Source organism: Bombina bombina, chromosome 4 (assembly GCF_027579735.1).
Source record: "Bombina bombina isolate aBomBom1 chromosome 4, aBomBom1.pri, whole genome shotgun sequence".
In the NCBI taxonomy this organism is placed as follows: Eukaryota; Metazoa; Chordata; class Amphibia; order Anura; family Bombinatoridae; genus Bombina; species Bombina bombina.
Window position 1 is genome coordinate 823,366,905 of NC_069502.1, and position 16,839 is coordinate 823,383,743.

The following is a 16,839-nucleotide window of genomic DNA, read 5'->3' on the forward strand; positions in this document are numbered from 1 at the left end:
AACGATGGTGGTCTGTCCACCACGTCAGAGAGTGTCGTACAATCGGTTTTAAAGATATTAATTGAGATATCTTTGTATAATCCCTGCACCACTGGTTCAGCATACAGAGCTGAAGAGGTCGCATGTGAAAACGAGCAAAGGGGATCGCGTCCGATGCAGCAGTCATAAGACCTAGAATTTCCATGCATAAGGCTACCAAAGGGAATGATTGAGACTGAAGGTTTCGACAAGCTGAAACCAATTTTAGACGTCTCTTGTCTGTCAGAGACAGAGTCATGGACACTGAATCTATCTGGAAACCTAAAAAGGTTACCCTCGTCTGAGGAATCAATGAACTTTTTGGTAAATTGATCCTCCAACCATGTTCTCGAAGAAACAATACAAGTCGATTCGTATGAGAATCTGCTAAATGTGAAGACTGAGCAAGTACCAAGATATCGTCCAAATAAGGAAATACCACAATACCCTGTTCTCTGATTACAGACAGAAGGGCACCGAGAACCTTTGTAAAAATCCTTGGAGCTGTTGCTAGGCCAAACGGCAGAGCCACAAACTGGTAATGCTTGTCTAGGAAAGAGAATCTCAGAAACTGATAGTGATCTGGATGAATCGGAATATGCAGATATGCATCCTGTAAATATATTGTGGACATATAATGCCCTTGCTGAACAAAAGGCAGAATAGTCCTTATAGTTACCATTTTGAATGTTGGTATCCTTACATAATGATTCAATATTTTTAAATCCAGAACTGGTCTGAAGGAATTCTCCTTCTTTGGTACAATGAAAAGATTTGAGTAAAACCCCAGCCCCTGTTCCAGAACTGGAACTGGCATAATTACTCCAGCCAACTCTAGATCTGAAACACATTTCAGAAATGCTTGAGCCTTCACTGGATTTACTGGGACACGGGAAAGAAAAAATCTTCTTGCAGGAGGCCTTATCTTGAAGCCTATTCTGTACCCTTGTGAAACAATGTTCTGAATCCAAAGATTGTGAATCGAATTGATCCAAATTTCTTTGAAAAATCGTAATCTGCCCCCTACCAACTGAGCTGGAATGAGGGCCGCACCTTCATGTTGACTTGGGAGCTGGCTTTGGCTTTCTAAAAGGCTTGGATTTATTCCAGACTGGAGATGGTTTCCAAACTGATGCTGCTCCTGTAGGGGAAGGATCAGGCTTTTGTTCCTTATTGTGACGAAAGGAACGAAAACGATTAGTAGACCTAAATTTACCTTTAGATTTTTTATCCTGTGGTAAAAAAGTTCCTTTCCACCCAGTAACAGTTGAAATAATAGAATCCAACTGTGAACCAAATAATTTATTACCCTGGAAAGAAAGGGAAAGCAAAGTTGACTTAGAAGACATATCAGCATTCCAAGTTTTAAGCCATAAAGCTCTTCTAGCTAAAATAGCTAGAGACATATACCTGACATCAACCCTAATGATATCAAAGATGGCATCACAAATAAAATTATTAGCATGTTGAAGAAGATTAACAATGCTATGAGAATTATGATCTGTTACTTGTTGCGCTAAAGCTTCCAACCAAAAAATTGAAGCTGCAGCAACATCCGCTAAAGATATAGCAGGTCTAAGAAGATTACCTGAACATAAGTAAGCTTTTCTTAGAAAGGATTCAATTTTCCTATCTAAAGGATCCTTAAAGGAAGTACTATCTGCCGTAGGAATAGTAGTACGTTTAGCAAGAGTAGAGATAGCCCCATCAACCTTAGGGATTTTGTCCCAAAACTCTAATCTGTCAGATGGCACAGGATATAATTGCTTAAAACGTTTAGAAGGAGTAAATGAATTAACCAAATTATTCCATTCCCTGGAAATTACTTCAGAAATAGCATCAGGGACAGGAAAAACTTCTGGAATAACTACAGGAGATTTAAAAACCTTATTTAAACGTTTAGATTTAGTATCAAGAGGACCAGATTCCTCTATTTCTAATGCAATTAAGACTTCTTTAAGTAAAGAACGAATAAATTCCATTTTGAATAAATATGAAGATTTATCAGCATCAACCTCTGAAACAGAATCTTCTGAACCAGAGGAAACATTATCAGAATCAGAATGATGATGTTCATTTAAAAATTCATCTGAAAAATGAGAAGTTTTAAAAGACCTTTTACGCTTACTAGAAGGAGGAATAACAGACATAGCCTTCTTAATGGATTTAGAAACAAAATCTCTTATGTTAACAGGAACACTCTGAGTATTAGATGTTGATGGAACAGCAACAGGTAATGTAACATTACTAAAGGAAATATTATCTGCATTAACAAGTTTGTCATGACATTCATTACAAACAACAGCTGGAGGAACAGATACCACAAGTTTACAGCAAATACACTTAACTTTGGTAGATCCAACATCAGGCAGCGATTTTCCAGAAGTATCTTCTGATTCAGGGTCAATCTGAGACATCTTGCAATATGTAATAGAAAAAACAACATATAAAGCAAAATTGATCAAATTCCTTAAATGACAGTTTCAGGAATGGGAAAAAATGCCAGTGAACAAGCTTCTAGCAACCAGAAGCAAATAAACAATGAGACTTAAATAATGTGGAGACAATAATGACGCCCATATTTTTTAGCGCCAAAAAAGACGCCCACATTATTTGGCGCCTAAATGCTTTTAGCGCCAAAAATGACGCCACATCCGGTAACGCCGACACTTTTGGCGCAAAAACGTCAAAAAATGACGCAACTTCCGGTGACAAGTACGACGCCGGAAATAACTTTGAAAAAAATTTTGCGCCAAAAAAGTCCGCGCCAAGAATGACGCAATAAAATGAAGCATTTTCAGCCCCCGCGAGCCTAACAGCCCACAGGGAATGCATTATCCCAAATAATGAAACTGACTGTCTGAAATAAGGAATATTGAACATCCTGAATCAAGGCAAATAAATGTTTAACCCCTTAACGACCAAGGACGTACGCCACACGTCCTCAAAAAAAATGCAGTAAATGACCGAGGACGTGTGGCGTACGTCCTTGGTCTGGAAAGCAGCTGGAAGCGATCCTGCTCGCTTCCAGCTGCTTTCCGGTTATTGCAGTGATGCCTCGATATGGAGGCATCCTGCAATAACCCCCCCTTGGCCATCCGATGCAGAGAGAGCCACTCTGTGGCCCTCTCTGCACTGGACATCGATGGCCGGTATCGTTGGTGGGTGGGAGCTTACGTGGGAGGCGGGTGGGTGGCCATCGATGCTCTGTATGGAGTGGAGGGGGGCGGGATCGGGGGCGGCACCTACGGGGGCACGCACGGGAGCGCGCGCGTGCACGGGGGGTGGTGGGCGGGCGCGTGCACGGGGCGGGAGCGGGTGGGAACGGCTACACTACAGAAAAAAAAAAAGTTAAAAGTTAAAAAAACAAATACTATATAAATATTACAGATGTAATCTAAGGGACCTGGAAGGGGTTGGGGGTTGGTCTTGGTGGGGGGGGAAAGCTACACTACAGAAAAGGGCATTTTTGGAAAAAAAGGCACATTTTTTTACAAAACTGGGTACTGGCAGACAGCTGCCAGTACCCAAGATGGCGCCCATTATTGCAGAGGGGAAGGGTTAGACAGCTGTTTGGTGGGGGATCAGTGAGGTTGGGGTCTAAGGGGGGATCCTACACATCAGCATATGTAAATATGCTTCTTTTTTTTTTTTAAAAAAAGGGCCAAATACCTTTTATTTTAGTACTGGCAGACTTTCTGCCAGTACTTAAGATGGGGGGGGACATTTGTGGGGTGGGGGAGGGAAGAGAGCTGTTTGGGAGGGATCAGGGGGTCTGATGTTTCAGGTGGGAGGCTGAGCTCTACACTAAAGCTAAAATTAACCCTGCAAGCTGCATAATTAACCCCTTCACTGCTAGCCATAATACACGTGTGATGCGCAGCGGCATTTAGAGGCCTTCTAATTACCAAAAAGCAATGCCAAAGCCATATATGTCTGCTATTTCTGAACAAAGGGGATCCCAGAGAAGAATTTACAACCATTTAGTGCCATAATTGCACAAGCTGTTTGTAAATAATTTCAGTGAGAAACCTAAAATTGAGAAAAAATTAACGTTTTTTTTAATTTGATCGCATTTGGCGGTGAAATGGTGGCATTAAATATACCAAAATTGGCCTAGATCAATACTTGGGGTTGTCTACTACACTACACTAAAGCTAAAACTACCCAAAAAGCTCCCTACATGCTCCCTAATTAACCCCTTCACTGCTGGGCATAATACACGTGTGGTGCGCAGTGGCATTTAGCGGCCTTCTAATTACCAAAAAGCAACGCCAAAGCCATATATGTCTGCTATTTCTGAACAAAGGGGATCCCAGAGAAGAATTTACAACCATTTATGCCATAATTGCACAAGCTGTTTGTAAATAATTTAAGTTAGAAACCAAAAGTTTGTGAAAAAATTTGTGAAAAGTGAACGATTTTTTGTATTTGATTGCATTTGGCGGTGAAATGGTGGCATGAAATATACCAAAATGGGCCTAGATCAATACTTTGGGTTGTCTACTAAAAAAAATATATACATGTCAATGGATATTCAGAGATTCCTGAAAGATATCAGTGTTCTAATGTAACTAGCGCTAATTTTGAAAAGAAATGGTTTGGAAATAGCAAAGTGCTACTTGTATTTATGGCCCTATAGTTTACAAAAAAAGCAAAGAACATGTAAACATTGGGTATTTCTAAAATCAGGACCAAATTTAGAAACTATTTAGCATGGGTGTTTTTTGGTGGTTGTAGATGTGTAACAGATTTTGGGGGTCAAAGTTAGAAAAAGTGTGTTTTTTTCCATTTTTTCCTCATATTTTATAATTTTTTTTATAGTAAATTATAAGATATGATGAAAATAATGGTATCTTTAGAAAGTCCATTTAATGGCGAGAAAAACGGTATATAATATGTGTGGGTACAGTAAATGAGTAAGAGGAAAATTACAGCTAAACACAAACACCTCAAAAATGTAAAAATAGCCTTGGCCCCAAACGGACAGAAAATGGAAAAGTGCTGTGGTCATTAAGGGGTTAAACACAAATATTTAGAACTTTATATAAAAGTGCCCAACCATAGCTTAGAGTGTCACAAAAATAAGACTTACTTACCCCAGGACACTCATCTACATGTAGTAGAAAGCCAAACCAGTACTGAAACGAGAATCAGTAGAGGTAATGGTATATATAAGAGTATATCGTCGATCTGAAAAGGGAGGTAAGAGATGAATCTCTACGACCGATAACAGAGAACCTATGAAATAGACCCCGTAGAAGGAGATCATTGAATTCAAATAGGCAATACTCTCTTCACATCCCTCTGACATTCACTGCACGCTGAGAGGAAAACCGGGCTCCAACCTGCTGCGGAGCGCATATCAACGTAGAATCTAGCACAAACTTACTTCACCACCTCCACGGGAGGCAAAGTTTGTAAAACTGATTTGTGGGTGTGGTGAGGGGTGTATTTATAGGCATTTTGAGGTTTGGGAAACTTTGCCCCTCCTGGTAGGAATGTATATCCCATACGTCACCAGCTCATGGACTCTTGCTAATTACATGAAAGAAAAACATACTTACCAAAAGACACCCATCCACATATAGCAGATAGCCAAACCAGTACAGAAACAGTTATCAGTAGAGGTAATGGTAAATTGAGAGTATATCATCGATCTGAAAAGGAAATCTCTACGACCGATAACAGAGAACCCATGAAATAGACCCCCGTTAGGGAAATCATCGTATTCAACAAGTGATACTCCCTTCACGTCCCTCTGACATTCGCTGTACTTTGAGAGGAATCGGGCTTCAACAATGCTCGAGAAGCGCATATCAACGTAGAAATCTTAGCACAAACTTACTTCACCACCTCCATAGGAGGCAAAGTTTGTAAAACTGAATTGCGGGTGTGGTGAGGGGTGTATTTATAGGCATTTTGAGGTTTGGGTCCTGGTAGGATTGTATATCCCATATGTCACTAGCTCATGGACTCTTGCCAATTACATGAAAGAAATATATATATATATATATATATATATATGTGAACAGAAAGATGGGTGTAGGGGTGGCGCTGTAAAAACACCCTAAAATTATATACAAGAATGACAAGAGTGGTGTATTTGCTGCCTATGAATATCTTTCCAGAGAAAACTGAGCCCCCAGGAACAGTTAACCTGATAGATAGAAATGTGTAATAAAGAGAGGGAAAAATGGGATAGGGAATATTCAAGAAGGCGCAACACTCTGGATAAAGTACCCTAAGTTTGGGGAGTACTGAGAAGGGTAGGTTCAGAAAACCGTGTTGACTAAAAAAGAACAAATGATCGATGTATACACAGGGGAAGCCAATTAATTACAATGATGTAATTCAGGAAAAGGAGATTATGGTTATTAATAAGTATCACTTTTATGAGCTGTTATTGTGTTAGTTGTGTTGGTGACAAAAGGTATCAAAAATCAATGTATATAATATACACAATGTATTGATTTGAATGTAATTATTAGTGATGTAGTAGCCGCATAACTAGTGTAATGCCCGCTGAATAGTGTGTGACATAATCTGTGCACAAGGACAAATACCAGAAAGCAGCCACCTTAAATGCAGGAATAATCCAAATATTAGCAAAAAAATACTATGCCTTATACTTTAAATGATATGATAGCCTGAATATGCCATAAATAATGATAATAGGAAAGGTTGAATACCAATCTTAACAGAAAAAGCCCTGTTAAAGTTCAAAATACAAGTCCAATATTGGATGAAAGCTTCTATGACTGTATATGGATGCAAATAATGCAAAATGGTTAGGCAATTATAGCAATAAATCCACATTCCACAAAGAGCCCGTTGGGAGTATACTTACACTCCGTTACCTCAATCTCATGAGGTAAGTGCCGCGTAGTGTATAGGTAGTTCTCCTTCCCGGTATCTGTGGTAAATTGGAGCGGTGTCCTCCTTCGATCCAGAGATCTCTTTTGCACTCTCTCTCGAATTAGGCTCAATCATGTAAGAGAAAGGACATACAATAGTGCAACATTGTTTGGAAATATCACACTTTTTATTTAATAACAATTGTGCGCTTACATCAAGTGACCTCAATAATATGAGGTAATTAAAAGCATTGAAAAAATGTTTTGTTGTCCTTTGGCTCTTAAGCAAAAAGTGCAATACTGGTGGAATCTGCACTCAGTACAAAAAGAACATACGGTAAAATAAGATCCTGACGCGTTTCGAAGGGATATGGAACTTTTGTGCCCTTCTTCCTCAGGGAACACACAGTTCCCCAATGTAAAGGCACTTTTCCGTGCCACACTCCCGTCAACTTTAACCCCTAAAAACTGCTTTGTGTAGTTTTTTTTGTTTGTTTTTTTATTAAAAAAAAAAAAAAAGCTAAATTTTTTAAAATAAAAAAAAAATACAATATTCTTTATTTTGTAGGCAATTGGGTATATTTTGAAAATGGCTGGTTATTTATCACACGCCCGGAAACGGACAAATTTGCCGTTTACGGGCACACAATAAATAAGCACTCCACTTGTAATTTAGCCCTTAGTAAACAAAATTTGCAAAAGATTGCTGTACTGAGCTTCATTCCCTTGTGGCCATGTTAGCCTCCGGCCGGCATACATATTATTAATAGATACAAATATACAGTTTTACATACAGATGTAGACAATACGTCTGTTGCGGTTGTCAATATTATAAGCCAATGGCATGCTTACTATTAATAGCAACTAAACTGTAGGATACGTCTGTATGAATATTTACCTAAAAGAGCAGAACAAACCTCACATTTTTTATTTCAGCCACTTCTGGGCCTCACTGCAACTCAAATAAACAAATTGAAGGAAACTTATATAATCGTCCGCTTATGGACCTTACTTTATACAGAACTATACCTTATAACTATCATAACAACTGCTTGTTCCTTCCATAGACTCCTGAAGCCACTTATGGACTTAAAGGGACAGGAAACATGAACATTTTCTTTCATGATTTGGATAGAACAATTTTAAATAAGTTTTCAATTTACTTCTACTACTAAATTGTCTTTATTCTCTTGTTATCCTTTGCTGAAGGAACAGCTTGGTACTATTGACAGCTAGATGAACACATCTAGTTATCCGATCACAAGAGACAAATTTATGCAGGCACCAATCAGCAGCTAGCTCCCACTAGTGTAGGATATGTGTGTGTTCTTTTTCAACAAGGGTTGCCAAGAGAACGAAGCACGTTTGATAATATAAGTGAATTTAAGCGTCTTAAAATTAAATGCTCTATCAGAATCATGCAAGATTCATTTTCACTTTCCTGTCCCTTTAACTAATATTATATATGAATATAGCAGAAGGAACCTGCAATGACAAACATACATGTATATTACAGCTATCATAATAGTTGTTCCTTCAACAAGCTCTTAAAGACACCTATGGACTCCATTATTAATATAAATGTAGAAGGAACCTGCAATCACATCCACATTTTTGTAAAGTAGCACACAACTATAACAGAAGTCTCATAGGAGGGATAAGCTTAGCCTCTTTAGCTAGCAATATGATATACATTTATATAATAAACACATATATACAACATAAAGAAATGCAATTCCACTTATTTAGCCAACAATTAGGATATCTGTAAGTCTGGAAGGTGCACCTCTTCATATAAAGGTTAAAAGGCACTATAATAAAATGACCTGGAGTAGGCATAGAAACTGCACTGCAAATAAAAATAAATACTAGCGTCATATTGATGGTTTAAGAGCGGGGCATGGTCTTCTGGAGGACTAAAAGGAAGGCAATAGTAGGAGCCAAAAAGCTCTTGGTACCTACTTGATAGGCCTAGTATGGCTACTTACAATTTCCCCAATGACAACATGACTCTCAATATATCTATCACATCTGACTCAGAAGTCACCCTTAAAACTGCTCATAGTGTTTCTCGGACTATAAAAAAACATATGTTAAGGATTAAAAATTCTTATAAACATCAGCCTAAAGGTAAGCCATGCTGTGAGCATTTGTAAAGGTAAAAGCCTATTGAGACCTGTAGTCCTTATAGTAATGGGCATAAGGCAATGACTCATATATCCAACTAAGCCCCAACGTTTAACTGAGAAATTGTATAACCTAGGATGCACATTTCCTCAACACCTCAAGTTGGTCATTCTTGAAAATAAGAAATCCTAGAATTATTAGTAAAAACAACAGATTACTTACAAAAATGTATTAAATTTATAAGCTAGAACAATAAGCTTCAGCAAACTCAGGTTAAGTAGTGTAACGCTGCTATGTGTTGGAATTCAGGGAGGGCAACCTGTCATTATTGTATGGGTCCCATAAAGACCACATCTGGACCGCAAAAGCACAGAAATAAGTATACATATAGTTCTGATAACATTATAAATGTCTGTATATGCTATTATTTAAATCTGTGGTTATTAACGTGTGAGGCGGGCCTCTTCAGGGGGCATTAGAACAGATAAGGGGAGGCGTGGTAGCGGTGAAACTTCACACTATCGGATTAAAACCACAAGCAGAAGCACTGAGGTTGGAATCACTCAGATTGCATTGCATCATTTGTATTGATCGGTAACTTGAGTTTAACACAGGAGTAAAAGTGCAAATTTAAGCATGAGTGAAGCACTCATTTGGTTGAGCAGAAACTACTCTTGAGAGCTGTGTGTAAACCTTGGATTAGATGTAAATTCCCCACATTAAAGTGATGGTAAACTATCACTAATCTTATATGCATGTATTCTAATTATTTTTCGGATGCTAATCGCAATTTTTTTTTTTTTCTTCAAAATAATACATTTCATTACCTGTCCATCAACAGCTTCTCTCCTCCCACTTAGAAACCCCATTATTCCTTTCCATGACGTACAGTACATGGTGGATTGATCTATTGGCACGTCCCATAATTGGGCTGTAGTAAGCGGAGTTAGTGACATCACTCAATGCGCTACTTGTTACAAAGCGCATGCTCTAATTTTGTCACTGGCTTTCTTTCAAGTAAACACTGAATTGTAACAGTATCTACAATTCAGTGTTTGCAATTGCGTCACTATGTTATGCCCACTACAATTAGCACGCATGAGCGAAAATTCACATGAACGAGATGGCTGACTTCGTGGGGTTTGCAGGACAAAAAAGAGCGGGGCCAGTTTTGCAGCGCACATGACCACTAAGAAAATATGTAAAAAAATAACGCCTAGATTTGGAGTTTTGTCGGTAAAGACTTGCGTTGCCAACAAGCCTTTTTTTCCAGCGCACCCTTAAGACAACGCTGGTATTACGAGTTTTCTGAATGGCTGCGTTAGCCTCAAAAAAGTGAGCGTTGAGCCAAATTTAGTCCCACTTCAACCCTCAATACCAGCGCTGCTTACGGTAGCGGTAAGCTGGAAAAAACGTGCTCGTGCACAATATCCCCATAGGATACAATGGGGCTGAGCTGGCTGAAAAAATATAACACCTGCAAAAAAGCAGCGTTCAGCTCCTAACGCAGCCCCATTGTTTCCTATGGGGAAACACTTTCTAAGTCTACACCTAACACCCTAACATGAACCCCGAGTCTAAAACACCCCTAACCTTACACTTATTAACCCCTAATCTGCCGCCCCCACTATCGCTGACACCTACATTATATTATTAACCCCTAATCTGCCGCTCTGGACACCGCCGCCACCTACATTATAACTATAAACCCCTAACCTGCTGTCCCTAACATCGCCGACACCTATATTATATTTATTAACCCCTAATCTGTCCCCCCCCCCAACGTCGCCACCTACCTACACTTATTAACCCCTAATCTGCAGACCGGACATTGCCGACACTATAATAAATGTATTAACCCCTAAACCGCCGCACTACCGCCTCGCAAACACTATAATAAATTTTATTAACCCCTAATCTGCCCTCCCTAACATCGCCGCCACCTACCTACAATTATTAACCCCTAATCTGCCGCCCCAACGTTGCCGCTACTATAATAAAGTTATTAACCCCTAAACCTAAGTCTAACTCTAACCCTAACACCCCCCTAAGTTAAATATAATTTAAATAAATCTAAATAAAATTACAATTAAATAAATTAATCCTATTTAAAAACTAACTCTAAAATAAACCCTAATATAGCTACAATATAACTAATAATTACATTGTAGCTATTTTAGGATTTATATTTATTTTACAGGCAACTTTGTATTTATTTTAACTAGGTACAATAGCTATTAAATAGTTAATAACTATTTAATAGCTACCTAGTTAAAATAAAAAAAATACCTGTAAAATAAATCCTAACCTAAATTACAAATACACCTAACACTACACTTACAATTTAGTAATAAAATTCACTACCATATACTAAATTACAAAAGTAATCCGCTCTTTTTTTTTTTTTTTTATATTTTTTTTTTTTATTGAAATTCACAGGTGTACAAAAATCACAATCAAGTTACAGTGTCAAATGACATAAGTGATTAGTTGTTGTACATCAAGATATCAGATGAAAAAGACAAATTTTGCGTAAATACCTAGTGAATCTCTTTATACATTTCTTTAAAACTTAACTTTTTAGAAAACATGACACCCTAGGCTAAACATTTGTCCCAGGATGGAAGGCTTTTTAGTTTGAAAATAGAGAACAAAAATAAACAATAATCACAAAACAAACATTGCTATGCATCATATCAGATCACCTGTCCAGTATGAAAAGAAACATGTTACATCTCAGGTTACAATACATCCTCAATTCAGTCCAAAGACCTCTCTCGTGTGGTCCCTCTACCAGATGTTCCACTCTCCCCTTATGACTGCCTCCAACATGTATATCGTATTTTTAAACGGATAGAGCACTCGCCTCTGGGTAGGGAGATCTAGCGACTCCAAAAAGAGTCTCCATTTTACAATGAAACGAGCAACTCTGGTGTCAACATCATACAAAGTATCACATTGTTCATACATCAAAGATTTCAGTAACATTTGCTTTAAGAAACTAACAGAGGGGGGGGTTAACATTTAACCATTTACGAAAGATGCACTTTCTTGCCAAGAGTATGACATTAATCAAAAGTTTATCTCGTCTTGGAACCGCTAATTGCTCTAGAATATCACTTGACTGGGAGTAAGCGTGATGGGAGCGCGCATAATTCTGGAGAGCCAAAAGGACACCTGGTTCCAATATCTACGAATTTTGGGGGCAGTACCACAGATAATGTAAAAAGTCAGGATTAGGGTAAGAGCATTTTCCACATACATTTGAGAAGTCTGCCCTCCACTTACTCAGTCTATTAGGTGTGAGGTAGTTCTGATAGATAACTCGTATTTGGGACTCTCTAAGGTCGGCTGCCAAGGTCGCTGACCAGGTAAGAGTGAGGCTGTCCAGTATGGTCTTTTCAGAGGAGATCGTCGGTAGCTTTTTACGCCAGTTGTCTAAAAGATGGGATAACATAGTGGCTGCTTTTGAGTTTATGAGTGTATGGTAGATTGAGGATATAGTGTAGTTGTGAGCTTGAGACTGTGCTATGGTGCGCGCCAGCGGAGGGGTGACCCAGAATGTCGCGCAGTGTTGTAAGATGTGATTTATATAATGTCTGGCCTGAAAGTAGGCAAATCTGTTGTTATAGGGGATTAGGAACTTTCTGCATAGCTCATCAAAGGGCAAGACTGTCTTAGCTGAGTGATCTAACATTTTATCTAGATTGTCAACACCCAGAGCTTTCCAAGTCTGGAAGACAGGGTATAGCGTACCAGGGTGGAATCTCGGATTACCTGTCAGAGGAAGGTATTTGGTGTGGCCGGGGGTCCCACCCAAGGGCTTTGGTCAAATATCTCCACCCAAGGAGCACATCTCTAAACATCGGGTGGGTAACTATATTCGCCGGGAGCTCTGATAGGGTGGCATGCGGGAGGAAAGCAGGGGATATTTGAGGCAAGGAAGCTTCTTCTAAGTGGGTGCTAGAGAAATGCTGGGTGTTAGTGTCCAGCCTAATGGCAGTTTTGCCAGGGAGGCCAGTTGTAGTATACTAAGTTCGGCAACCCCAGTCCTCCACGCGAGTAAGGGAGATAGAGTTTATGTGCCCCAATACGTGGCTTACCACCCCTCCACAGGAAGGTTCTGATTGTAGTATTTAAGAAGGCCACGTCTCTCCGTGTGAGTAATAATGGGAGCATTTGCATGGGATACAGAATTTTGGGGAGGGTCATCATTTTGACAATGTGGACTCTACCCATGAGAGATAGCGGCAGATTTTGCCATGCCACCAGCTCTGTTTTAATTTGGTGGATCAGAGGGGATATATTGTGAGAATACCAATTCTGCGGATTAGCCGAAATATGTATGCCTAAGTAAGTTAAATAGTCCTCTACCGGTCGAAAGGGGTATAGCTCAGGGGAGTGGTCAGATCTCCGGTGTAACCATAAGATTTCAGATTTTGAAACATTTATTTTATACCCTGAGAACCGTCCAAACAGCTCAATGGCATTCAGAATAGCTGGGATGTGTGTCTGAGGGTTGGAAACAAAAAGTAACATGTCGTCTGCATAGAGGGCGATTTGAAGCTTGTGAGATGCAAGTTGTATTCCTGGGAAGATAGCTCTCAGGCGCACTGCCAGGGGCTCCAGAGCCAAGTTGAACAGCAGCGGGGAAAGAGGGCAGCCCTGTCGTGTTCCCCTATGAAGAGGGATTGGGGGAGAGTAGAGATTGTTTATCAACAGGTATGCCACCGGGGTGGGAGTATATGTTAGTGAGGAAAGTCGTGAAATGCCCTGATATACCAAAAGCCTTCATAGAATGGAAGAGATGCGACCACTCCACGCGATCGAAGGCCTTCTCTGCGTCAAGTGACAGCAGGAAGGCCTCGGGAGGACGAAAGGGTTCTCTGTTGCTTAGCCTGCCAATGATATGATATTGCATGAAGAACTTTGCGAATGTTTGTGACCGAGGAACGAGTAGGGGTAATGCCTGTTTGGTCCGGATGCAGGACGTGGGGGGAGTACATGTTTTAACCGGTTCGCTAAGAGCTTGGTGAGTAGCCTTGTAATCAACGTTTAAAAGAGATATGGGTCTATATGATGCTGTGAGTGTGGGATCTTTACCCACTTTATGGATGACTGTGATATTAGCTGCAGAGAAGCTGGCAGGAGGGACGGTGGTGTCCTGTAAAGAAGTGGTCAATAAGGTGGTAAGAATCGGGGCAGTTTGGTCGGAGAGCATCCTATAGAATTCGATGGGAAGCCCATCGGGCCTGGCGTCTTCCCAGAGCTAGAGATTTAATAGTCTGGGTGACCTCTTCAGGAGAGATCGGGGCATTGAGACTATCTAACTGTTCCTCTGTGATTGTAGGTAGAGTTAGATTATTCCAAAACTTTTGATGTGCATCGTCGTGAGGTGGTTTGTGATTGGTATAAGTTAGTGTAGTAATTTGTGAATTCAGTCACTATCATAGACTTATCATTAGTAACTGGCCCTGGCTTTTAATGGCTGGAACTCCTCTGTTAGCTTGTTTAATTTTAACAAGGAGGCTAGGAATTTCCCAGCTCTATTACCATGGCGCAGAAATAGGCCCTGGTTCTTGTTTTCTCTGTGTATGGTGTTTTGCAGCATGAAAGCATCTCTTTCCCTTTTAGCCGTGAAATAGGCGGTTCTATTGTGTGAAGTGGGGGATTGACAATATTGGGCATATGTGTTGGTCAGCTGAGTGTTATAATGTTCTTCCCTGCCGTTGTGGAGACGTTTCTGTTTTAGAGAGGTAAGCAATTATGTCGCCCCTAAGGACCGCTTTAGCTGTTTCCCAGAAGAGAGTCGGGGAGGATATATGTGGTCGGTTATTGTTTATGTAGTCGTCCCATTGTCCTTTTAGAAACATTACAAAATCAGGAGACCTTTATAAGGTAGGTTGGAAATCTAAACACCCTCTTGTTAGTAGGTTGGGGGGAATGAGTAACAGTCAAAGAGATTGGGGCATGGTCTGAAACGGTCAAATTAGCTATTTTGGCCTCTGTAACTAAAAGTTCCAGGGAGCTAGAGGTTAGAAAAAGGTCAATGCGAGAGAGTGAGTTGTGTGCTCGCGACGCGCAAGTGTAGTCCCTGCCCACAGGGTTCCGTCTCTCCAGATGTCTGTAGTCCCAAAGAGTCGTACAGGGCCCTAAAGACCTTGGTCGGGAAAGTTGTCATGGGTCTACGGTCCCGGGACTGGAGGAGTACCAGAAGGGTCTCTGATTCTGTCGAGAGCGGGGGTTGGGCGTCAGATTAAAATCTCCTGCCATAATGATTTTGGTGTCCAGATGTTGGGCTAGAGAATTAGTATGGATCTCCAAAACGCAGGCGCTCTATGGTTAGGGCCATATACATTACAGAGGGTGTACCAATCCTCTTGCTATTTCAACCTGGCAATGATAATCTCCCCTCAGGATCTTGCACTATCGACCCTAGTTGGTAGTCTAGGCCTTTGCGTATGAGGATCGCCACTCCTCTGCTGGAGCTATTATAAGGGGCGGGTAAAGGACCTCTGAAATCCATTTGGCTTTAAGTTTTTCATGCTCAGAGGCAGTGAGGTCCGTTCTCTTGTAGAAACATAATATGGGCCTGCGTTTTTTTAAAATACAGCCAAGACAGTCTTTCTTTTAATGGGCGAGTTAATCCCTCCCCACATTCCAGGAGCATATTTTTATCGTCATTTAAGACCAAAAGGGGAGCAAGAAATTGCAAGCGCAGTGTGTGTCTCTGCCTGCGATCTGCGCCTGGCTAAAATAGCAGGGTAGCGCGTGCTTGACCTATTGAGTTTCGCCATCTGAGGGGGCCATGGGGGGACAAAAGTAGCAACCTTTCACAGCAGTATAGAAACAAAGGTATAAACATAACGCATCAGAGAGCAAAACATCCCCCATCCCACATACACATAAACATTCCTAACCAATGCTATATTCTCTGCAGGTTGAGTGACATAATTTATGCTCATATACTGACAGTCTCGAACACTACCCTATCCCGTCTAGCTAATTGTACATTTTCCTGAAAAGTAAGGCACACATTATACAGTTTCCAGTTGCTTATTACACATAGCAAGAACATAAAATATTTACATATAACAACCAGGACATTAACATTCCTGAACATTTTTCATACGATACCTATCCATTGAAATATCTTCTTGAGTCCATAGAAAGAGATCTGAGGCGTAGATTCACCACCTCAGTAACATTTTGTATACCGGACCCCATAGGGTCGCTGGTTGGTTTGTCTATATCAGCCAGGAGAGTCCCTCTCCCCGGAGAGAGATTGGCAGGAGAATCCCTTTCTTGGTCTAGGTAGTCTTGTGCCTCTCTAGGAGAGTCGAATAGTTTGAATCCTGTTTGAAGTGCGGAGCTTGAGGCGTGCGGGGAAAAGAAGGATGGCTTGACGTTTGTCCTTGTGCAAAGAGCTACAAATCGGAGCAAAGTCCTTTCGTTTCCTAGCAACTTCCGCTGAGTAATCTTGAAAGATGTAGATTCGCTTTTCATAATACAACAGCATTTCTACTTCCTATACGCCTGGAGAAGCTGGATCTTGGATTGAAAATTGAGGTATTTAATCATTACCCCTCTTCATTGGTATCTGGTCAGCCGAGATGCCAAGAAGATTAGGGAGTGAGTGCTCCGCAAAATATAGCAGCTCTGAGGGGCGGACAGATTCAGGTAGCCCTACCAGCCGGATATTGTTCCTGCTGTGAACGATTCTCCAAATCATCAAGTTTTTGGTGCAGTTATTCATTCTGTCGCAGTAGCTTTTTGACTTGAATAGAGGAGGTATGGGTGGCCATCTTCTAGATCAGAGATTCTTTGCTCTGCCCCA